We start from the raw sequence: 25,405 nt of genomic DNA on the forward strand, positions 1-25,405 counted from the left end.
TCTGTGAACATGCTACCTTCTAAAATATATTTCCATGGAGCAGCAAAATTCTTACATTAAGGATGAGGACACAGAATGGACTTCTGTCCACCTCACAACAGGCAGTCCGTGCAAGTCATTGAAAAACTGTGTCATGGAGCAAAAACTGGTGCATATCAAGGAGGAGGACTGTGAGTGGGGTCCTGTCCACCACGGTTCAGAGAGTCATTCAATAAAAGTGAAGGATAGTGCAGAGAAAGTTTCAATTTTTAAAAAGGAAGAATCGGAGGAAGGCTATATTGGCAATAAAATGGAGGATTCTGAATGTGCAATGCGAAACTATGAAACTGTAAAAATTCTCAAAGAAGATTTGTCCTTAGAGAATGACTTCAGTCCACCAGCTCATCCAACCTTACAGAAAGGGGCCACCAAAAAAATTCTGTGCTCTTCTTGGCCACAACTGAATCCTAAATTTCCACCGGTTGAGGCGAAATCACTGCGCACATATTTTGCACAAGAGAAACAAAACAACAGATATGTACAATGCACACTGGAATTGGTAAGTAATGTAATTCACTGAAAAATTAGGATTTCATCTGGAATTACGTTACTGTTTTTATTGGTGGTAGGAAACATGAGCAGGTTTTGCATTTTGTATTGCATTTAAAAGAATATAGAGATTTTAATAATTACAGGCCACATAATTTGAAAAGTAAACAAACGGGTTCTGCACAAAACCTGTGAGAAGACTGTACTGTATACAACATTGTTACATTTAGTAAATGAACTGCAATATGCAACTTCAGTACTAGCTGAATGGGTTAGCTTGTATTTCCTCCAATTTCCACTACTTCTTCATCTAAATTGAAGTCCTATTAGCAATTAGTTGTACCATCCAAGCAAAAAGCAGCTGGAATAAGGTTTACAAACTCATCCAAGATACTTTTTGACTTGTAGGCAGTCTGGGCCTCTTACTACTTCTGTAATTGGAATGGCATTATATGACACAATGCCAGCAAGCTCTCTCTGCCATCCTCACTACCCCTGCCCTACAACTGGAAAGCAGAAACAGATCAGAACTTGTTATATAGAGTATTAAAAATATGGGCATCAGTCTACTGACTGCAAGAGAAATGCAACATTAATATTGAAAAAAAGAAACACAAGATGAATTGTATTTAAAGACAGGCCAGGATACATAACCAGGAGATCAGTAAACCAGTAGCCAAAACCAGAGCGCAAACCTTAGATCAGAATCAAGTAACCAAAACAACTTCCATATAAAAACAAGAAAAATGAACAGTAAGTATTCTGAGTGAATCGAATCTTGGACCCCCAGGAAGAGCACAATTCTGACCTTCACACATTGCAATGGTGACATCACACACTTCTCCTTGTCCCTGCATAGCACAAACACCTTAGCAATCATCAACTAAAATTTCCCAAAAAGGCAGTGCCCACTGAAAACAACATAGTATTGTGGAAGAATACTATTAATTTTCAACATTGTTGAAAACATATTCCTTGAGTTTCAAAACCCTAGTCTACACGTATAGATCTATACTAATAAAAGGCAAAGCCCTCACTGACTGACTGACTCACTGACTCATCACTAATTCTCCAACTTCCCGTGTGGGTGGAAGGCTGAAATTTGGCAGGCTCATTCCTTACAGCTTCCTTACAAAAGTTGGGCAGGTTTCATTTCGAAATTCTACGCGTAACGGTCATAACTGGAACCTACTTTCGTATACTGTATACGGCCATAGCGGGCAGCTCGGTCGCCGTGTGAGGCGGTTGTGTCTTGCGTCTTGCATCATCACGCCTCCCACGTAATTGAGTGCCTGCCCATGTAAGGTAAATATTTGCGGGTGAAGGACTGTGCTTAGCATATTCATAAGTAAGGCTGCTGCGCAACTCACCACGCCTCCCATGTAATTGACTGCCTGCCCATATAAGGCCATTCTTCGCTGCGGTGTGTTCATTCGTTTCCTCGCTTCGCTAAGAAAGCAGCCTTCTCACAGCTTCTGCACTGTTTTATAAACGAACGACATATAAGAAACTCATTTTTCCTTGCTTCGCCAACGAAGCAGCCTTTTTATTTAATCCACGGGTTCTCCGCTGTTTTATTGTTCATTTGTTACGATTGTTATAGTTATTGTGTAGGTTTTATTTAATCCATGGGTTCTCTTCTGTGTTCACTGCAGTGTGTTCATTCCTTTCCTTGCTTCGCTAAGGAAGCAGGCTTCTCACAGCTTCTGCACTGTTTTATAAACGAACGACATATATGAAAGTCCTTTTTCCTTGCTTCGCCAACGAAGCAGCCTTTTTATTTAATCCACGGGTTCTCCGCTGATTTATTGTTCATTTGTTACGATTGTTATAGTTATTGTGTAGGTATTTTACACTTAGTTTACTGTTCATTTACCAATTTCCTTTATTTAATCTGCGGCTTTTCTGCTGTTGTTTTCTTCGTTTATTACTATTATAGTTATTTCATTCCCTTTCTTTGCCTGACTACCTGCCCATATAAGGCGCTCCGCAGTTTTTTTTGTGAGGCAGCCTTTACACAGCTTCTCCGCTGTTTTATTCTCCTTGCTTTGCGGTTCTCTACTGTTTTATTGTTCATTTATTACGATTGTTATAGTTATTGTGTAGCTATTTTAGACTTAGTTTACTGTTGAAGTACCCATTTCCTTTGTTTAATCCGCAGGTTCTACACTAATTTTTTGTTCCTCTGTTACAATTATAGTTATTTATTGATTCCTTTCTTTGGCTGGCTGCCTGCCCATATAAGGCGCTCCACTGTTTTTTTCTAAAGCAGCCTTTACACAGCTTCTCCACTGTTTTATAAACAAACGCCATATAAGGCCATCGTTTTTCCTTGCCAACTAAGCAGCCTTTTTATTTAATCCACAGGTTCTCCACTGTTATATTGTTTGTTTATTATGATTGTTATAGTTATTGTGTAGGTATTTTATACTTTGTTTACTGATCAAGTACCCATTTCCTTTATTGTTCCAACTGTACCCCTATTAAAATGTCTATCGAGGTGATCACCATCAATCAAAGAACTACCGAGTGGTGTCCATGCCCGGAGATGGCACCTGCCTTTTCCATTCTCTATGTTACATATTGCACGGACATATCAGACTCACTTTTGATATCCGAGGGACATTGCGCTTATGTATTAAATGACTGGGAGAGGTTCAAAGTGTGGACTGAAGATGGTACAGGAGATAATTATAGTACACAGGAGCACTATAAGACTGAAATGCTTAAGCCCTTCACCTATGGTTCTGCATGTGAATTGATGACTGCTGCTGAATTCTTTGGTTGTACTTTTCAAGTGTACCGAAATGGGCAAATATTTTACACCTTTGGAGAACCGTCAATGCCTCTTAAACATCTTAGATTCACAGGTGACAATTTGAGTAGTGGATACTTTGATGTTTCTGAATATTTCAACTCTCAAAAGCTGGATGCAAAGTTATTGATGAGGCCGGTTGTATGCTTACATCGATTGACACATGCTGAATGTCAGTTCAACACAACTCCAGCTGATTATCACAGCGGCAATCCAAGCTGTGAGAACAAAGTAAAAAGGTATCAGGCGATTGTGGTAGATTTTCTGATACAGCTAGACGGAATCAACTTCGTGCAGCTGCCGCCAAATACTCATGGAAAAATCCGAAATTAATAGGGGCGCTGTGCTAAATACTACGAAGCACATCTGGAAGTTAATAGAGACGCTGTCGCTAAATACTCGCAAGCACATCTACAAGTTAATAGGCACGCTGTCACTAAATACTCAGTAAGCACATCCACAAGTTAATAGGCACGCTGCTCGCTAAATACTTGCAAGCACATCCACAAGTTCATAGGGACGCTGTCGCTAAATACTCGCAAGCGAATCCACAAGTTCATAGAGACGCTGTCGCTAAATACACGGAGGCAAATCCACAAGTTAATAGAGGTTCTGTTTCTAGATACGATCCCAATAGATGCGGCTCATACGAAAACAACAGGTTTGGCTCAAAAAGCCAATTGTGGATTTGCGCGTCGACCCAAACATACATTATGAGTCTGACAAAACAGTACACATTGGATCCATGGATGTTCACTGTGACTATTGTCAAGCAAAGAAGTGGAAATGCGAGTCTCCTGGTTTGTGCTGTAACAGTGGTAAAGTCTCTCTCACTCCTTTATGTAAGCTTCCTCATCTTCTTGAGGGCCTGTTAAATGGCGAACATTCTCAAAGTGAGCATTTCTTGAACAACATTCGAAAGTACAACAGTGCATTTCAAATGATATCATTTGGTGCTAACCATATCATTGAGGGGAATTTTATGCCTTCATTTAAAGTTCAGGGACAAGTGCATCACTTGATTGGCAGTCTTTTACCTATGCCAAGTGAGGAACACAAATTTTTGCAAATTTATTTTGTCGGGGATGATGAAAAGGAAGCACAAATCTGCTCCACTAATTTTTCTGGACTTTACATGCCCCTGGTCAAGCAATTACAAAAAATGCTCCATGACTGTAACACTTACATCCAGGACTTCCACTCCACAATGGACAGTATTTCAGATGATGACAAAGACTTCAAAGTTGTCATTCACGCAGACAAAAAACCATTACGTGCACACAAAGGCAGATTTAATAAACCTACAGTTCATCAAGTTGGTGTTGTCATCATTGGGCAAACATTCAACAACAGAGATATTGTCTTGAAAACCAGAGACAATAAACTACAACTCATTAAGGAAACCCACAGATCCTATGATGCACTTCAATATCCTCAATATTGTCTATACCTCAAGTTCATGCTGCCAGTAAATTACCTATGAAAAAAAACGTCTCTGCAGCAAACTTCTATTCATATTGGCTTATGATCAGACAACATCATGATAATATTATCCTTTTCTTCCGAACTTTGTTAAATCAGTTTTTAGTTGATATGTACGCAAAAATTGAATCCGAAAGACTAAATTATATCAGACTAAATAAAAAAAAACTATGGGCTGAAAATTACATTCACTTAAAAGATGCTATTGACAAAAACGACACTGATTTAACAGAACTTGGTCAAGCTGTGATATTACCATCTACCTTCACTGGAGGACCTTGCTATATGCACGAGTGTACACAAGACGCAATGACATATGTTTGTCGTTATGGCCGCCTGACTTATTCATCACATTTACTTGCAATCCTAAATGGCCTGAGATCACTGAAATTCTCCTTCCACGCCAAAAACCTCTCGACGCTACGACCTTATCAGTCGTGTATTTCATCTCAAGATTCGAAAATGATAGACTTGCTCACTAAGAGTAACATTTTTGACTGTACAAATTGCTACATGTACACCATAAAGTGGCAAAAGCGAGTTATTCCCCATGCACACATTCTATTGTGGCTAAAGGATAGGATTAAACCAGCTCTCATCGATCAACTCATCCGTGCAGAAATTCCTGATCCACAGACTGACCCTGCCCTACACAAAATAGTAAAATCCAACATGATTCACGGCCCATGTGGACCTCATAATATCAACTCGCCCTGCATGATCAACAGAATATGCACTAAGAAGTACCCGCGTCCGTTCATCTCAGAAACTCAGACCGGAGAAGATGGTTGCCCTCAGTACGCCGCGCCGCACCTGCTGATGGAGGTCATACAATTAATATCAAAGGAGCAGATATCGACAACAGATGGGTGGTCCCTTATAGTCCTGTGCTGTCCCGCTTCTTCAATGCTCACATCAATGTCGAATTTTGCAATTCAGTAAAATCGATCAAATACATCTGCAAGTATGTTAACAAGGGAAGTGACCAGGCAGTATTTACAATACAAAATCAAAATGACGAAGTATCTCAATATGAAGCTGGTCGTTACATTAGTAGCTCTGAAGCAGCCTGGCGCATTTTCTGTTTTCCCATTCACAAACGTTTCCCCTCCGTCGTTCATCTTGCTGTGCATCTTGAGAACAGACAAAGAATTTATTTCACAGAAGGCAATGTTGCCGATAAAGTACACAGTCCACCACAAACGACCCTTTTAGCGTTCTTTGACCTTTGCAAACACGATGATTTTGCTAAACAACTTCATTATAATGAAATTCCATCATATTATGTGTGGGCAAACAACATGTTTCATCGAAGGAAACAGGGCAACCCTGTACCAGGATATTCGGGAGTGAAAAAGCATAACATACTGGGACGGGTCTACACTGTACACCCGAATAACTCTGAATGCTACCATCTTCGACTGCTGCTCAACAAAATCACAGGTCCCACATCTTTCAAATCTCTCAGAACAGTTGATGGTGTCCTACATCCGACCTATAAGTCAGTCTGCAGGGCACTCGGTTTATTACATGACAATATCAACTGGAACGAGACTCTACAGGAAGCTGCTCTATCTCGCTGTTTTGATTTGGGAAAATGGTTCAAGGGATTAAAACATAAGTAGGCAAAAATCAGAGAGAAGAGGTCTGTTACTTAAATAAAATTTACTTATTCAATTATAACATATAAATACATATGAATGGGTTATAGAAATAAATACAGTATATAGGCTTAAAGAGACAAACTTATACTTACAATAACATACATACATACAGTAACATACATCAAAAGACCCAGAGCCATCATCCTAGACCAGTAGACTGAGGGAGCCCGCTTGTCAGTCTTGTCAGAGGACCAACTCATTTTGTCTTTCAAATACGGGCGCTGCGCCTTTCCCCACGGTTGAGCGTCCAAAGAAACTGAGGGCGAACCTTCCCTTATATACTAATTAGGTGTCCTTGCCCAAAGCGCCTACGTGGAAGCAGTGTATGCAGAAGTGATCAGTTTCTCACACCCCTCCTTCCACGGGACACGCGCTATGTTTTCTTCTACTCGGCCTTGAGACTAGTGCTTGATACCAGAAGACACAGTAATATGCTTACATGTGAAAAAAGCTTCTCGAAGTGAAAACAACTCCTTACATAGCCATGGCTGTATCTTTAGAACATTCCCGGCTGTTTCTCCCAAAACATTAGTAATGCAGCTGGGTTTCGCGCTGAAGCGACCAACGCCCATCTGCTCTCTTGATCCCCCCCCTCTCTTTAGAAAAATCCTTCCATTACATTCGCCCTCGCTCAGCAAACCCAGCTCTTGCCCTTCTTGTTCTGATTGCAATTTTTCGTAAAGCACAAAATACATATCAGTTGAATATAGTCATTAAAGCAATAATGATAATAAAACAATTGTCCATAATAAATGCTTTTTCTTCTGCTTGGAGAAATATTTTTCCAGTGAAATTACAATTTTTCTTCAACCCAGGTACTTTGCAACGTAGAGGGTCACCTCCCTGGGGAGCGGTTACTAGCACTTCACCCAAGGAGTTTCTTTTGATTCGGTATTTCATCATCCACATTGTCATCAAGAAAAGAATAAAAATCTTTAACCGAAGGTGTCCATGGTTCAAGAAATTGGATGCACACCTGTTTGACAACAACTCTAGTAGTAATTAATTAGGAAACTGGTAATAGCAACAACATACCATTCAAATATATATATATATAACAATACCATTAAGAGAATAATTTCTACTTCACTAACATGAGCCCCCATGATTCCCAGGTTCAAATAAAGCTAATACTAATTAATATTATTGGTGATGATACAGATGGCATAAATATTTATCTTAAATAACTCAAACGTTCCCAGTTTTAGGTTGCCATCGCTGTGCACAATGATAATCGGAGATAAAGTCCTTACACACCTCACCATGCTCACATCTTAACACACTCATTTATAAAATTGCCCAAATATACACCCAGCTGTGGTCTCAACCTTGAGCCACCTTTATCACATTAATTCAGCCATCTTGTGGACAGTAGGTGTCAATCCTCCCTTCGGAAGATGTCAGCACTACCTTCCAAAATGCAAATCACTGGGTCATTTTTGAGGTCACATTCATTTCAATTTCAAGGGTTATACCCAAGCTTCTTATTAAGGATTCATATCTTCAGAGATCTTCAAACTTCATCTGGGCTTTTTAATTCACAGACCACATACTCACCACTGTATGTATAAGACACTCCATCTCCTATGGGCCAAATTATTACTTCATTTCACTGATTTCCATACTCATCGAGCCATGATGTTAATCATTTGACCTGTATCACCATCAACATGCTAGCCTAAACTGTTTTATCCTCTTCTAAAAGCTATGAATGTTCTGACCTATAGTATGTGTCCCTTATCCCCAAAATACTAGTTGTGTGTGTCATCCCATATGCTTACTATTATTCTTTTTAATTAAATAAATGTACCTAAATGTAAAGCTCTACATTATTTGCTATAACACTACAATCAATAACCTAAAATATCTAAATGGACTGAACCTAACTAGTAATAGTGCATTGTCCCTTCAATGACGATCACTTAACAATCTCTAATAGATCCCTTATGTTAGATTAGATTCAATTCTGATTAACTTTACAAATAACCAAATCATTGGTCCTTAAAGGTGACTTATTATCTCATACAAAATATCAGAAGGCATATCAAAACATTTATCTAAAAAATATCTATTCTTAACCACTAGGAATTCATAATAATTATGTAATATTCCCATTAATACAAACATTCATTAAATACATATTATTTAGGAATCCCTATATTCTGCTTTGTCTACAAATAATTAGCTTTCCCTTCTATATCTTTCATACTTCACAGTTCAAATACTTTTAATTTCAAAGATGTTGCCATTTGTCAAACAAGTGGACAGTCAAAGCAGGCTCCAGCAAGAACATTGAGCCCTGCAGAGTAAAAGTGTGACAGATTTTCTTCTCTTAATAAGAACCAAAGCAGGTGTTGGGGTCCAACATCCCAAGCAAAAAGGACCCAAGTAGGCAGATGTCATCTATGATTCGGAATCCACGATGATCTTTTGGGCTCAAACATCACCAGCATAGTTGAGCTCTTGGCAGCAGGTATCCATGATGCCTGGAACTGGAATCAAAGTGCGTTGTCCAGTAGTCAGCTGATCGATGGCCTGATTCATGACCTGATTCCCTCTTTGGTATGGCTGGGTTCTCCTTGGAGTCAGATAATTAGTTTATCTGCAGACCTTTATCACAGCCCAATCTCTGGTTCAACTTCAAATGCTGTCATCTCGATGCACTAGGAAAAAACAGCTTTCACCTGCAGACGTAAAGACTTAAAAACGCTCATTTAAATAGTCAGCATATTAATTCTTCATTGGTAGCTACTTATGGATCCAAAAAACAATCTGTCATAAGATGTCAGATCTGTTTCGTTGGGGGTACCCCTATTAAAAATATTGCTAGCAGTGAAACAAACGGTCAGTTCAATCCAGTCTGTGCTTGTCTAAGTCAATTTGTCTTTAAACAGTCAGAGTAAAAGTTTAAATTGATAAGCACAAAGTTCAAGTCCTCCTTTATAGCTGTTTCCAGTTTGGCTGTGGTTGCAATTTCCACTCAATTAAAAAACGTGTCCCAAGTCATTATTAAAATAAAGTCAATCAATGTATTACAAAAGGAAAAGTACTCAATAATAAATCATTACAAAAATTGGTCCCAATAATATTGACATAATATTCAAATTATCTGCATTTGTTCCAAGATTTAAACTGGTTTCAAAATGTAAAATTTAAACAAAATTAAACATAACATATCAAGCAGTCAAGAAAGAAATCCACAATCTAGACGGGTAAATTCTAAATCTTTTCCTTGGTGACATTAAATAACCAAAAGTTAGGCTCCACTTCTTCCCCATGTATCTAATCACAAACCATTGTTCAATTATGCAAAGTCCTAAAAACATTTTTCTTTTTACACAAGGTGTTCATTTTAAAGTTTCTATACATGTATCCTAAGTAATATTTCTCTTTCTTTTTATTACTAATTATTAAAATACCACATTACATTTGGATCTTAATAAAATGTCTCATTCAATATTTCATTAATGCATCAAAAATATAAAAGTGAACCTTCCATTAGTTTTGTTGTGATCCCAGTATTCCACTGTATTTCACACAAACATGTCAATATTACACAGAAATGAAAGAAGGAAAGAAATCAATATATTAGAATGCCCTATAATGCAAAATGTGTCTTTATTTATTTACTATAAGACCCTCTAAGAATTTTGCACATTTCCACCCATATTTAGAATGAAAAACCCACTTCTTTATCAGGTCAATTTTTCCCAGAATCTCAAACTAAGAAAATACTTTAAATCTACTTCAATTATATACACTGATTTTCTTTTCCCCATAACCTTCTGTCAAAGACAGTTGATCTTGCACATTCTTTCATTGTTATCTTCCAGATGTTTTATTACACGTCTTTCAGAATGTTGACTCCAAAGAGCACAGTCTGTTTTTCTCTTAGTTAGCCCTCCTTATTCCCTTTCTTTCACTTACAGTTTGGCATTGGCTGTTTTATACTGCCACATGCCATTCTTCATACCAATTGTGCATTTGACCACCACTAAACAAATGCACACCATATTGTCACTTACACTTTCCTTTATTACCACGTACAAGTAACCCTCACATTATAGCAGCTTTCCTTGTACTCATACAGTAAATTTTGTTTTCTAAGCAGCACTAATCAACATAGGCTTTGAAAGGAGTATTACCAATAACCTGCTTCATTTTGCTAAAAGAATGTCTCCTTCAATCGAAATTTACTCATTTTAATTCAAATCCTCCCTTTTATCAGAGTCTGGCCACTACTCAAATAAAAGGGGTGCTCATATAATATGCTTAATCTGGAGACCTTTTCATATATTTTCTAATTTAGAATTAAGAGCTCTTTTAATTCCAACATTTACATTCTCATTCCTACACATAATAATATCAATTATTTAATTCTTGAAAACAACACCACATATTTTTACACATACTTTTAAACACACTGAAACTTATTTAACATACACACATAGGGATCCCTCTAATACACTATTTAACATACACAAAATCACCCAAACCATTGTTTTAACAAATTCAACTTTACCTCAGTTTTGTCACTTATTATCACTTATTATTTATTTTAACCCATATTTACTCAGAGCTCTGGAAGTTTATATGCACACGGCAGCTTCAGCAAATCATAATTGAACTACATTACCCAGAAGTCTCCGTGTTTTGCTTTCTTACTCCCAAACACACGTACGCACCCACGGAACAAATAACAGGCACGCTCACACATTTTTAGCACAAACATATTTACACACACACAGAGAACAATTAATGCTCAGGCATACACATAATATACAGGCACACACATTGAATAAGTTCAGCACAGACATATTCACATACACAGACATTAGCGAGCGCCAGGTACCTTTGAAGTTAAATACAGTGCACGTTTTCTTTTTGCGCATTATATTCTTCTCAACGCTTGTTATTCTTTCCCCACAAATATAAGTACAGATATATACATATTTGCACACAAATCTATATACTCAAACATTTGCCTATCGCTTAATTTTTCTTTTTGGTGCTATCCTCCTACATTTTTCTGAAGGCTGTTTTACTTATCAGACTATAATATAAAACAGCCTCTCATGACGTTAGCGGATGTTAACTGTAACAAGATTCTACTCAGCTCGAAACGGCGCTGGTTTCTAGATCAAGGAGACTCCATTGGCGAAATGACTCGGCGACAACGAGGAATTGCTTCCGTGGCGATCCATTCCTGCGACAATTAGGGCAACTCCAACTATCAAGAAATCACGCGGTTCGATACTACAGCAAGACGGCACTCTCGTCAAAAGACTAAACTGTCGTTGAGAATATTAACTCAAAACAAACAACATGTAAGCGTCAACATAAATAACAAATAAACTCGAATCATGGCATAAGTGCTAACCACTGCGCCACCACACACTTTAACACTGAGCGATCGTTGCTTAATCTGTATGGCATTCTCTTTATACATTGCTACGTGTACTGCTAGCTGCTAAATTTTTAGCCAGGTATTTATCTTGGCTATGCATAATTCTGCCTTTTCCGTCACCCCTCGGCTGTACCAGCGCAATAATACAACTACCTGGGATTACCATCCGAGGCCCGCCCTAACGCACCCACCAAGTCCATTTGCATTTTATTAAGCGCGGCTAGTACATTCACTGGTGTTTGGGGCCTAAACTTTGCCAATATTGTGCTAATCCCAAACCCCATGTCTCAATTCTCTAGCGCAGTCTTCCCATACCGTTTCCTCCCAGCCGGGAAGAGGTAAAGGAGCGTGCCAGGGTTTTATCCTTCTTCTTAGACATCTCTGATTTCTTTTTGCCTCACTCAATAGTTCAATATTTTACCAGATTCCCCAAAATCCTGCAGCGACTACGCCAAAATGTTTTGATTTGGGAAAATGGTTCAAGGGATTAAAGCATAAGTAGGCAAAAATCAGAAAGAGGTCCGTTACTTAAATAAAATTTACTTATTCAATTATAACATATAAATACATATGAATGGGTTATAGAAATAAATATATATGCTTAAAGAGACAAACTTATACTTACAATAACATACATACATACAGTAACATACATCAAAGACCCAGAGCCATCATCCTAGACCAGTAGACTGAGGGACCCCGCATGTCAGTCTCGTCAGAGGATCAACCCCGCGTGCCTTTTATCAGATACCCCACGGTTGAGCATCCAAAAAAACTGAGGGCGGAACCTTCCCTTATTTACTAATTAGGTGTCCTTGCCCAAAAGCGGCCTACGTGGAAGCAGTGTATGCAGAAGTGATCAGTTTCTCACACCCCCTCCTTCCACGGACCGCGGCTATGTTCTTCTTCTACTCGGCCTTGAGACTAGTGCTTGATACCAGAAGACACAGTAATATGCTTACATGTGAAAAAAGCTTCGAGAGTGAAAACAACTCCTTACATAGCCATGGCTGTATCTTTAGAACATTCCCGGCCGTTTCTCCCAAAACATTAGTAATGCAGCTGGGTTTCGGCTGAGTGACAAGCATGCATCTGCGCTCTTGATCCCCCCCTCTCTTTAGAAAAATCCTTCCATTACACTCGCTCACCTCAAAAGATCTGTAAACTATTTGCTGTCATGTTGGTGTTCTGCCAAATGGAAAACCCTTAAACCTATGGGAAAAACATAAAGACAGCATAGCAGAAGATGTTAGGAGACAGACTGAAAGAGATCATATATGAACAGAAGTCCACCAGCGGTTAAATTTGATCTTTAACAAGTGTCTACAGTTGCTTGAAAACTACGTGATTGCTATTGGAGGTCAATCTCTTCATCATCATGGTTTGCCTTCACCTTTAACAGAACTGGCACAACTTGTCAAATCCCGAGTACTTGAAAGAGACATCTTACAATACCTCATAATTGGCCAATATAGTCACAAATAACGAGTGGTTGCTAAATAGTGACCAAAAGTCAGTTTATGAGCAAATCATGAGCAGCATTAGTCTGCCACTGCCACGCGGTGTTTTTCCTTGATGCTCCAGGAGGAACTGGTAAGACATTCCTAATAAACCTTCTCCTTGCAAAAATCCGAGCAAAACGTAACATTGCCATAGCTGTGGCTTCTTCTGGCATTGCTGCAACTCTTCTAAAGGGTGGCAGAACTGCTCATTTAGCTTTCAAGCTGCCTCTGAACCTCAACCATACTGAATCCCCCATGTGTAACATATCAAAGCAGAGCAACATGGCTGTAGTGCTGCAACATTGTTAGCTTATTGTCTGGGATGAATGAACTATGGCACACAGAGCAGGTATTGAGGCTTTAGACAGGACAGCAACAAACTTATGGGAGGCTTGACAGTGTTGCTGGCTGGAGACTTCCACCAAACCCTACCAGTGTGCCCAGAGGAACACGCACTGATGAAGTTAAAGCATCTCTGAAATCTTCATACCTATGGCCACAAATCAATGTTGTTACTTTAAAAATAAACATGAGAGTTCATTTGCAAGGCGACAAAAAGCGAAGAGTTCTCTGCTCTTCTAGTGAGTATAGGTGATGGCACCTTCATACAAGAAAATCGTAAAATAAATATTCCTACAAATCTCTGTCTCATTGAATACCTTACAAAGCCTTCTTGAAAATGTTTACCCGATCTACTGAAATCTACACCAAAATGAAGTCTCATGGTTAAGAGAGAGAGCTATCCTGACACCAAAAATGACATGACTTCGACTATAAACCACATTTTACTTCAAGAACTACCTTCACAAACAAAACATATCAATCTGTTGATTCAGTTGTAGAAGTAGAAGGCGGTACATTATCCGGTAGAGTTTCTGAACACTCTAAATCCTCCAGGCACTCCTGAGCATAATCTCATTTTGAAGGTTGGGGCACCAATAATATTACTGAGAAACTCACAGCCACGAAACTTACGTAGCGCGAGACTTCAGGTCACATCTCTACAAAACAATCTAATTGAAGCAACTATTTTTACTGGCAGTGCCTCAGGTGACACAGTTTTTATTCCTCGCATCCCGTTATACCATCTAATCTCCCATTTCAATTCAAGCGTTCAATTTCCAGTGAGGCTCTGCTTCAATGACAATTAATAAATCTCAAGGACAAACACTACAAAGGTTGGCATTGATTTGAGGCAGGATTGCTTTACACATGGCCAACTGTATGTTGTATGCTCAACAGTAAGCTCAGCGCACAGCTTGGTCATATTACAACGGAGGGCGAACTGACAACGTGGTATACAGAGAGATCCTTAACAATTAATTTTTGACATATTTTCGTTCAGTCTAAAAATGTTAACTTTTTTCTTAATAAAAATATTCAGGCAGTATTTCACCGCTGTGAAGCGCGGGTATTTTGCTAGTCTCATATAAAACCCAAGAAGAAAACATAAAATTAAATGGGGCAAATAATCATAACAATCACCACCTCTCCAATGGTTTTGTGACACTTCCCATAATCTTAGACAAATGCCTAAAGTTGAGGAAATTAAGTATAATCTTATACAAAGAAAATGAAAGTAAGTCCAGCTGCAACTAAAAATTAATGTTACCATAGGGCAGTGCTTCTCAATTATTTTCTGCCATGCCCCACCTAGGAAGAAGAAAACATCTAGCCCCAGCACTATAAATAGTATCATCTGTCTATAAAATTGTTATAAGTACACCTCTGCATAACACTGTATCCTTATTAGCATTATAAGAGAATAAAAAAGAAAGAAATATGGACCAATTTACAACAAAGAATAGGTTTATTAAATGTAACAGAAAAGATTTAAAGTGCATTCTAAATTAAAAAAAAATTTAAAAGAAAAATAAAAAAGCATGTTCCCCGAGGTCAAGCGCGCCCCTCTTGGAGACCGCGAGTACCACTATTTGAGAAACACTGCCATAGGGGTAACTGGCAAATCTACAATCAGTTGTGTTCATACTTACCATATATACTTGCGTTTAAGTTCTCCACGGATAAGTCTGGGCTTGATTTTACATAAGTGTTATACAAAAATTAACTGAATTTAATTTAACAAGTCGGAAGATTTCCTGGCGTACTTTACAATTTCTTATTGAAAGTGGGCACACAAACTGAGCAATAATGCTAAATAAGTAAACAAAAGATACCGTATATACTCACGGATAAGTTCTCCCGTGGATAAGTTGTGACTTGATTTTACAGTATAATTTCCGGTATTGTATAATGTAAACTCGAATAAAGTCGAAGCGGAAAACTCACGCTATTAGTCTAAGAGATCATGATATGTTAGCGCCCACCTGAGATAGTAGCCATGGATCACCACGGCCTTTTTTTCTATGTGGGTGTGGCAATGCGCTGTATCGGCATGCGCTCCTCACCTCTCTCTCTATATATATTGTGCCTACGTGACCACACGGTAATACCCAAAATATTCCGAAGCAACGTTTACACTGATTTGTGTTTTTTGTATCTCACACCCTCATACACCTTTATCATAAGAGCATCCCTTACCTATGATGGAGCGTTCAATCAGAAGAAAATATGAAGCTGGTTTTAAATTAAACGTCACTGAAGTTGCGAAAGAAATTGGTAACTGTGCTGCTGCAACAAAATTCGATGTGTTGGAGAAACTGATGCGAGATTGGAGGAAGCAAGAAGATGTAAAAAAAAATACGAAGTTGCATTTTTGAACGAGGCGTATAAGTCGGGTCTGATTTTTATGATCGATTTTCAGGTTTCAAGACCCGACTTATATGCGAGTATATAAGGTATGCTTTTTTCTCTTTGTTCCCTCAGTGACATCAAGAAAATAGCAGAACATGTCATGTATTTGTGTTGCTGTTGTGTAAAACAAAAGGTCTACTAAAATAAGTCTTACTTTGTATGGCAGAGAAAAGAGTACTTATGTGAACTTGGGTTATGGACAGTCTGATTTGCAACTTTTGTCATTCCTTTTTAACAAGCCAGGTGATCAACATACTACATACACAAAAATGCAACAGTTCCATATACCTAGTTGTATTATTTTTGTCTCTTTGTTTTATTGTTAGTACACAGGTAATTAAAGTTTACGTTTGTCATATGTGCATGTATGAACTAAAATTTAATCTTGTAAACCCTGGACATGCCAGTAACAATATTTATTTGTCTGTTTTTAAAGTTTATCTTTATTTAAAGTATATTCAAAGTAATGTATATCTGTGTTTTTCTGTAGATTTACAAGAAAGTCACAACTTCTCACAATCTTCAGTAGCTCAGACCTTGCTTCAGTGCAGTCCTGATCTTAAGAGACAAACAAAAAATCACCCTGGGGAAAAACGTCATTGCTGTACTGAATGTGGCAAACGATTCATTGGTTTAAGCCATCTAAATCGACATATAAGAATTCACACTGGAGAGAAACCTTATTGCTGCTTTGAATGTGGCAAACGATTTTCACAAATTAGCCTTCAGAGCCATGCAGTAATTCACACTGGGGAAAAACCGCATTGCTGTTCTGATTGTGACAGAAAATACTTACACAGGAGCAGCCTGAAAAAACATTTAAAGCTTCACACAGGAGAAAAACCTTATTGTTGTTCTGAATGTGGCTATCGATTTTCAAACAGTAGTAGTCTCCAGAAACACATTAGAATTCATACTGGAGAGAAACCTCATTCCTGTTCTGAGTGTGGAAAACAATTTTCACAAATAAGTGATCTTCAGAGCCATACTAGAATTCACACTGGAGAGAGGCCATATTGCTGTTCTGAATGTGGTAAACTGTTCTCTACGTAAGCAGTCTTTTGAAACACACAAGAATTCACACAGGGGAGAAGCCATATTGCTGCACAGTATGTGGCAAACTGTTCTCGGACAGTAGCAGTCTTGGTAAACACATAAGGATACACACTGGAGAGAAGCCCTATTGTTGCTCTGAATGTGGCAAACGATTCTCACAAGTCCGCTATCTTCTGAGCCACTCATTAATTCACACTGGTGAGAAACCTCATTGTTGTTCAAAATGTGGCAAACGCTTCTCGCAGCGAAGCCATCTTCAGAGCCACACAAGAACTCACACTGGTGAAAAACCATACAGCTGTTCTGAATGCGGCAAACATTTCTCTAGCAGAAGCAGTCTTGCTAAACATATAAGAATTCATACTGGAGAGAAACCTCATTGCTGTTCTGAATGTGGCAAAACATTCTCACAAATAGGTCATCTTCAGAAACACGTAAGAATTCATACTAAAGAGCAGCAAAATAAAAGACTGTTGAAAAAAGAAGAAACTGAGATGTAATGCACTAAGGAGAAAGTGAGTTTAGTATAAGGTTTCTGAAACAGAGCAGTTTATTCAGGATGGAGGCAATTTTATATGTGAATTTTTAAGTTGCCAGGGTTCACAGAACTAAATTTCTGTGAGGATGAACCCTAAAAATAAAATTATCCCTTAATTTAAGCAGGTGTGTGATTTGTCATTCTTTTTAATTTAACTTGTTTTGAGATTTTTTTTCAATACATAAATTGTTTGGTAGATTTTCCATTTTCATTCTCTAGCCTATTTTTAAAATCAACCTGTCGGTGGTGATAAACATTTTAAGAAAGATCTTCTGGGAATGGTTAAAATAAATGAACAGTAACTAAGGCTGAAGATCACAAACTACAGTGTTATAACTGACTAACAAAATACCCGTATACATGGCCAGATAGTGTGTTAAAGAAGTTATGAAAAGAAAACATTTTAAAAATAACAGCATGATTGTCAATGTAATTGTTTTGTCACTGTTATGAGTGATTCTGTCATATATTAATATATATATATATATATATATATATATATATACATATATACATATATATACATATACACATCTACATATATATATACATATATATACTGCTCAAAAGAATTAAAGGAACACTTTTTAATCAGAGTATAGCATAAAGTCAATGAAACTTATGGGATATTAATCTGGTCAGTTAAGTAGCAGAGGGGGTTGTTAATCAGTTTCAGCTGCTGTGGTGTTAATGAAATTAACAACAGATGCACTAGAGGGCAACAATGAGATGACCCCCAAAACAGGAATGGTTTAACAGGTGGAGGCCACTGACATTTTTCCCTCCTCATCTTTTCTGACTGTTCCTTCACTAGTTTTGCATTTGGCTACAGTCAGTGTCACTACTGGTAGCATGAGGCGATACCTGGACCATACAGAGGTTGCACAGGTAGTCCAGCTTCTCCAGGATGGCACATCAATACGTGTCATTGCCAGAAGGTTTGCTGTGTCTCCCTGCACAGTCTCAAGGGCATGGAGGAGATTCTAGGAGACAAGCAGTTACTCTAGGAGAGCTGGAGAGGGCCATAGAAGGTCCATAACCCATCAGCAGGACCAGTATCTGCCCCTTTGGGCAAGGAGGAACAGGATGAGCACTGCCAGAGCCGTACAAAATGACCTCCAGCAGGCCACTGGTGTGAATGTCTCTGACCAAACAACCAGAAAGACTTCATGAAGGTGACCCAAGGGCCCCATGTCCTCTAATGGGCCCTAGCTCACTGCCCAGCAGCATGCAGCTCGATTGGCATTCGCCATAGAATACCAGAATTGGCAGATGCACCACTGGTGCCCTGTGCTTTTTACAGATGAGAGCAGGTTCACCCTGAGCACGTGACAGAAGTGAAAGGGTCTGGGAAGCCATGGAGAACATTATGCTGCCTGTAACATCATTCAGCATGAGCAGTTTGGTGGTGGGTTAATGATTGTCTGGGGAAGCATATCCATGGAGTGTCACACAGACTGCTACAGGCTTGACAAAGGCACCTTGGCTGCCATTAGGTATCAGGATGAAATCCTTGGACCCATTGTCAGACCCTATGCTGGTACAGTGGCTCCTGGTGCGACAATTCCTGACCTCATGTGGTGAGAGTATGCAGGCAGTTCCTGAAGGATGAAGGAATTGATACCATTGACTGGTCACCACACTTTCCTGACCTAAATCCAATAGAACACCTCTGGGACATTATGTTTTGGTCCATCCAATGCCACCAGGTTGCACCTCAGACTGTCCAGGAGCTCAGTGATGCCCTGGTGCAGATCTGGGAGGAGATCCCCCGCAACACCATCTGTCATCTCATTAGAAGCATGCACCGATGTTGTCAGGCATGTCTAAGAACACAGGGGCCATACAAAGTGCTGCGTGCAATTTTGAGTTGCTGCAATTAAATTTTGGCAAAATGGACTAGCCTGCCACATAATTTTTCACTCTGATTTTTGGGCGTCTTTGAATTCAGGGCTCTGTAGGTTGATCATTTTCATTTCCATCAAACGATGTGGCATCCTTTCATTCCTAACACATTACCCAGTCTATATCAGTATAGATATCCAGGAGGATTTCTTTTTCCCATTGAGATCTGATGTGTTTTCAAAGTGTTCCTTTAATTTTTTTGAGCAGTTTATATACACATATCAACATATACATACACACACACATAAATATATACAAGAGGGTTAGTGTCCCCACAACCCTACTCATCACAGTAAAATCGAGCAAATGTCCTGGCGGTGGCGGGCGCTTGACCTGCCTGATGTACCATCACTCGTGCCAGGCTCAGTCCTGAGACTGTCAATGTCTGTCTCGCTGGGGGTGGAGGTTGGAGAGCGCTTGGATTCTCAAGTCTTTCTTGTTCTGGGGCCAGTGGGTGGTATGGTGCCAACCGGTCCTTGTGCAGCACCACCCATCTGCCCCGTCCAGGCATTCGGACTCAGAAAACTACCTCCGAAATTTTGTCCAAAATTTCTCCAGGTCCTTGCCAATGGTGAGTCAATTTAGGAGACAGTCCCCGTTTCCGTTGCGGGCAAAATACCCACACTTTGTCTCCTGGTTTCAGCCTCGGGCCATGAGCCTGTGTGTCATAAGCCCGTTTCTGGCGAGCTCCAGCTCCCTCAAGGCCTCCTGGCCAGTCGATGAAGCGGTGTCCAGGCGACTCTTTCAACCGTCTAAAATAATCCAGTTCGGGCCCACCAACAATCTCAGGCTCAGGGCGAGCCAAACACCAAATCCACTGGCGTCAGTTCTCTCCCGAACATCAGCCCGCTGGTGTGCATTGCTTGATTCTTATGCGGCTGTCCTATGCCCTGGGACCAGAGGCAAATGTTGGTCCCAGTCCGCTGGTGATGACTAGTCAGGATGCCAGTTGAGTGGCCAGAGTGCGATTAAAATCGCTCGACCAGTCCATCAGTTTGAGGGTGAAGGGGGGTGGTTCTAGTCTTTTTCACCCCCAGTCGCTGACACACCTCCCTGAAACAAATGGCTCTCAAGTTCCGCCCTTGATCACTGTGAAGTTAAGTCGGAACCCCAAATCGAGTGAACATTTCATCCACTAGTTTTTGTGCTGCTGTGGAGGCACTCTGATCCGGAACTGCATACGCCTATGGCCATTTAGTGAAATAATCCATCGCAGCAAAATAAAACGATTTCCGGCTTCAGTTACAGGAAAAGGACCCAGTACGTCCGCTCCAATTCTCTCCATGGGTGCCCCGACAAGGTACTGCTGCAACGTAGCGTGAGAGCGTTGACCAGGTCCTTTTGCGCAGTGCAGATGTCACAGCAGTGGGCGTGCAGCTCAGCGTCTTGCCGACACCGGGCCAATAGAACCGCTGCGCAGTCGGCGCGCTGCTGTCTTAGCGCTTCCGTAGTGTCCGGATCCAGCTGCTCCATGGACCCAATGGAGGACCTCGGCGCGCAAAGCCTGGGGAACCAGCAGTTGTAGTCGGTCAATCCCCCTGGGTGCTTGCCACCGTCTGTAAGTCATGCATGGAGTGCAACTCCAAGTTGGCCCACTGGGAGTGTAGTAGCTTGAGTTCAGGCCCCTGTGAAGACACGGTTTGCCAGTCGAGACATTCTTGGGTCTCCAACCAGCCCTTTACCTTCTCTGCTTGGTACGTTCGCCTGTAATTGCCTCAATTGGTCAATGGTGAATGGCTCCCTGCTCCAACAGTGTCATCTGGCCTTCGGATGCTGGCGATGCCCCAGACCCCTTTCTTCCTGTCGGCGTACCTAGAAATCGTATTCCTGGAGGATCTCCATCCACCTTGCCACCTGGCCCTCTGGTTGCCGGAAATTTAACATCCAGGTGAGGCTAGCATGGTCAGTCCGCAGCGTGAACCTAGTGCCCAATAGGTAGGGCCGAAAGTGCCGTACCGCTAAAGATCACTGCCAACAGCTCCGCCGAGTGACACAGTAATTTCTCTCCGGTCGACTGAGGCTGCAGCTGTAATAGCTACCACTCTCTCTCCAGCCTCCCCTTCTGTGAAGTCGGCCCCAATCCCACATTGCTAGTGTCAGTGTCACACAACAAAAGGTTGGTTGGGTTCAGGGTAAGCCAGGACCGGCGCTGGCGAGGGCAGCTTTCAGTTGTTGGAAAGCGGCTGCATGATCCTCCGTCCACCCGAACTGTTGGCCCTTACGCATCAGTCAGTGCAAGGGGCTGGCAATGGTTGCAAAGTTTTTTACAAGCCTCCTGTAGTACGAGGCTAAACCCAGGAAGCTCCGCAGTTCGGTGATGTCGGCTGGTGGGGGCCAGTTGCTCACGGCAACCACCTTTGCTGGGTCGGTAGCCACCCTCTCGCTGATTGCGTGTCCTAAAACTGGGTCTGTCGAGGAAGATTACATTTTCAGGGTTCAATCGCCGGCCGGCTCTGAATGGCGGTCAGGACCTCCCTTAAATTGTGCACAGCCTGGTCAAAGTCTCTGGCATGAATCAACAGGTCATCCAAATAGACCACACAACGGGTTCGGGGAATGTCTTTTAGGACCCGCTCCATTAGTCTTTCAAAGGTGGCCGGTGCATTACAAAGTCCAAACGGCATTACCTTAAACTGCCACAGCCCTTGTCCGATGGTGAATGCAGTTTTGGGTCGGTCCTCTAATGCCAGTTCTACCTGCCAATATCCACTGTGCAAGTCCAAGGTGCTGAACCAACGGGATCCAGCCACATAGTCCAATGCATCATCGATGCGGGGCAATGGGTAGAGTCTTTTCTAGTGACTGCATTTAATTTCTGAAAGTCCACACAAGAAGCCAACCCCGTTTTCTTCCGCACCATGACCATGGAGTGCGGCCCAGGACTGTCCGAAGGCTCAATAATGTCGTTGGTTACCATCTCGCGAATCAATTCTTCGGCAGCTTGGCGTTTTGCAAGGGCAATGGGGGGAAGCAAGCGAATGGGAGCGGCGTGGCCAGTGTCAATGTGGTGTTTTACTAACGAGGTTCTGGTGCAGTCCTCCTCTCGAGCGCAAAATGTCCACAAAGTCATTCAGTAATTTCTGGAGTTGCTCCTGCTGTGGCGTGCTCAGATGTTCACCACGCCGATGGCCCAATTCCTGCACAGCGGCAACCGTCTCAGCTGATGGGGGAATTAGATGCGATGAATTTGTTTGTCCAGCAATACTCTCCTGGGGTTCTCTTGAACCCTTCCCAAACAATGGTTGGGAGCGGTGAGCAGTGGTGTCCAGGTGAATCCACTCTGGCAGTCCTTCCAGGACGGTTCCAGCCCGACCGGAGCGGCACAGTCTCATTACCAAAACAAAGGACGACCCCTTGACACATCAACACGTGCTCCCCAGTGGGCCAACAAGTCCAACCCAATAATGCACTTGTCTTTAATGTCCAAAGCCAGAATTCGTGGCTGGTCTGGCTCGTCCCTACCAACACAGATAACAGTTTCTTTCCGGGCATTACTGTCCGTTCACCTAACAGTCGTGTTAAGCTATTTGTGGGGTCCAGCCTCTGGAAGAAGACCAGCGGTTTCGGGCAACACTCCTTTTGTAGCAAACAAATAGTGGACCCGTGTCCACTAAAGCACTATGGCTCCGTCAATAGTGCAGTCTAGGTACAGTCCAGTGGAAAATCCACAGCACCCCACATAAAGGCAGTCATTGTGGAGGGGGGCTGAAAAAGCGAGCGAGGTCCCTCACGGCCTCACCCGAGGTCTTTGCGGTGATGTGTATGCGAGGCAAAGGACTTGGAGCAGGGCAATCCCTGGCAAAGTGCCCTGGTTCTCCGCATTGGAAATAGCGGTCTACCGTTGTCTCTGTCAGGGGTTGATGTTGTTGGGCGACTGCCTCCACTACCTCAGATGGGTCCCCTTCTGCCTTCGTTCAACTGCTCTGGTTAAGTCGACTCGGGCGTGGCGTTCCGTCTTGTTGGTGACTCAGCCTGTAGCACCTCTTCAGCCGCTCAGCCTCTCGCGTGCCTCGCTCAAATCTCGGGGTGACAACAGACAGACATGCTGGCGAGCGTTCTGGTGTGAGGCCCCTGAAAGCATTAGACTGAGTTCCTCCCTCGCTGCTGTCAGAAAGTAGGGTAACCTTTTCATGAATATACCCTGATGTCAGCGGCCAAGGCTCCTACACTCTCACCTTCACACCGACGTCGGCTAGTCAGCTTTTCTCGCTGCATTCTGCTGAGGTTCTTTGTCCAAGCGGCGTGAGAGCAGCGGTGAGACCTGAAGATCACGACACTCCTCCGATGGCAGATCAATGAGTACCTGAAGTGTGGGACCCTCCAAGGCAAAGCGCCAATGTGTGCAGCTTCCTGCGCTCCATCCATTGTGTAGGGCGGCCAGATCTGCTTGTGCAAGGTATGGCTCTAAGGGTCAATCCGCTGTATCGGGTAGCTTAGCAGGTGACTGTGAAAAGAGGACGGCCGACTGGTAACCTGAGGTATCGTTGCTTTTAGATGAATGTTCATTCTGGCCGTGCCTAGAAGATCGTAACACTGTCCGGGGAATACTGGCACCATCAGGCCTGTTTGCCTCTTTTCTCCGCACAGTTCCGCTGATCAGGCGCTCTAAGCGTAGGCTGTTCTCTAAGATGGACACTCTAATTCTTCAAGACTCTGTTCCATAGCGGGGCTTCTAAACAGCCTGGTCTCCACTCTGACACCAATGTAGCACCCGTGGTTGAGTCTTAAAGTTTTTAGAGCCGTACTCTGCGTGCACCTCTCCCAAGCTGTAGCTAGCGGACTGCCAGCGTTATGCAGCTGCACCCAGCTCTTTAGTAGCGAGCACTCGTGTCCCATACACGCTGCGACTCGGTGTCTCGGTAATAATTGCTTCAATAGAAATCTTAGCAATAAACAGCTCGTCCTGTTGTATCTCTTTATTAGAGCAGATAGTCAGCAAAACAAAGCTTAACTCATTTGCTAGCCATTGCCAAGGTCATTAATGAAGCCAACTTTCTTATCGATGGTAACTATTTACATTTAAATAACCCCGGACGGCAATAACCCAACCACCCACCAGTTGAGCACAAACACATACATAATTATAACAGGAAACACAATTAGATTGCTTAGTTAATTTAGCAACAATAAGCTTTACATAAATTACCCACAATGCTATTTACATAAATTACCCATAATGCAACATGCCGCCAGCGCTGCTGGTCGCTACAATATATACAGACACATATATCTACATATCTACTATATATGCTGTATATAGCAAAATCCGCACTCACGTGACAAAGTACTGCTTTTAAATTTTATTAAGAAGAAAAACCTTTTTAAACTGAGGTATAATATACAATAACTATCTGTTAGGATCTCTTTGTATACCACGTTGTCAGTTCAGCACTCCAGTTGTAATATGACCAAGCTTTGCAGCTAAATCTTGAGAATGCAACGTACAGTTGTCAGGAGAAAAGCAATCTTGTCTCAAATCAATGGCAACCTTTTTATGGTCTGTCCCTGAGACTTATTACTTTTCATGTGAGCAGAGCCTTACTGGAAATTGGGCATTTGAATTGAAATGGGAGATCAGAGGTATACGGGGATCGAGGAATACACTGGTGTGGAGAAACTCTAGAGACACATGTGTATTAACTTGTGGATTTTCTGTGAGTATTTGGTGTCAAGCGTGACGAGTTGCTTCCCAAGACCACATTAGCTGTGGGCTCAACTCGAGCATATTCTTTTCTCTTGTCATAATGGTTTTAA

At 41.4% G+C, this 25,405-nt stretch overlaps 1 pseudogene; it reads left to right on the plus strand.

The window, feature by feature from the left end:
* Positions 1–486: 486 nt before the first annotated feature.
* Positions 487–17,845, plus strand: LOC120519253 (annotated as a pseudogene).
* Positions 17,846–25,405: the final 7,560 nt, after the last annotated feature.

Source organism: Polypterus senegalus, unplaced genomic scaffold (genome assembly GCF_016835505.1).
Source record: "Polypterus senegalus isolate Bchr_013 unplaced genomic scaffold, ASM1683550v1 scaffold_1170, whole genome shotgun sequence".
NCBI classification, from domain to species: Eukaryota; Metazoa; Chordata; class Cladistia; order Polypteriformes; family Polypteridae; genus Polypterus; species Polypterus senegalus.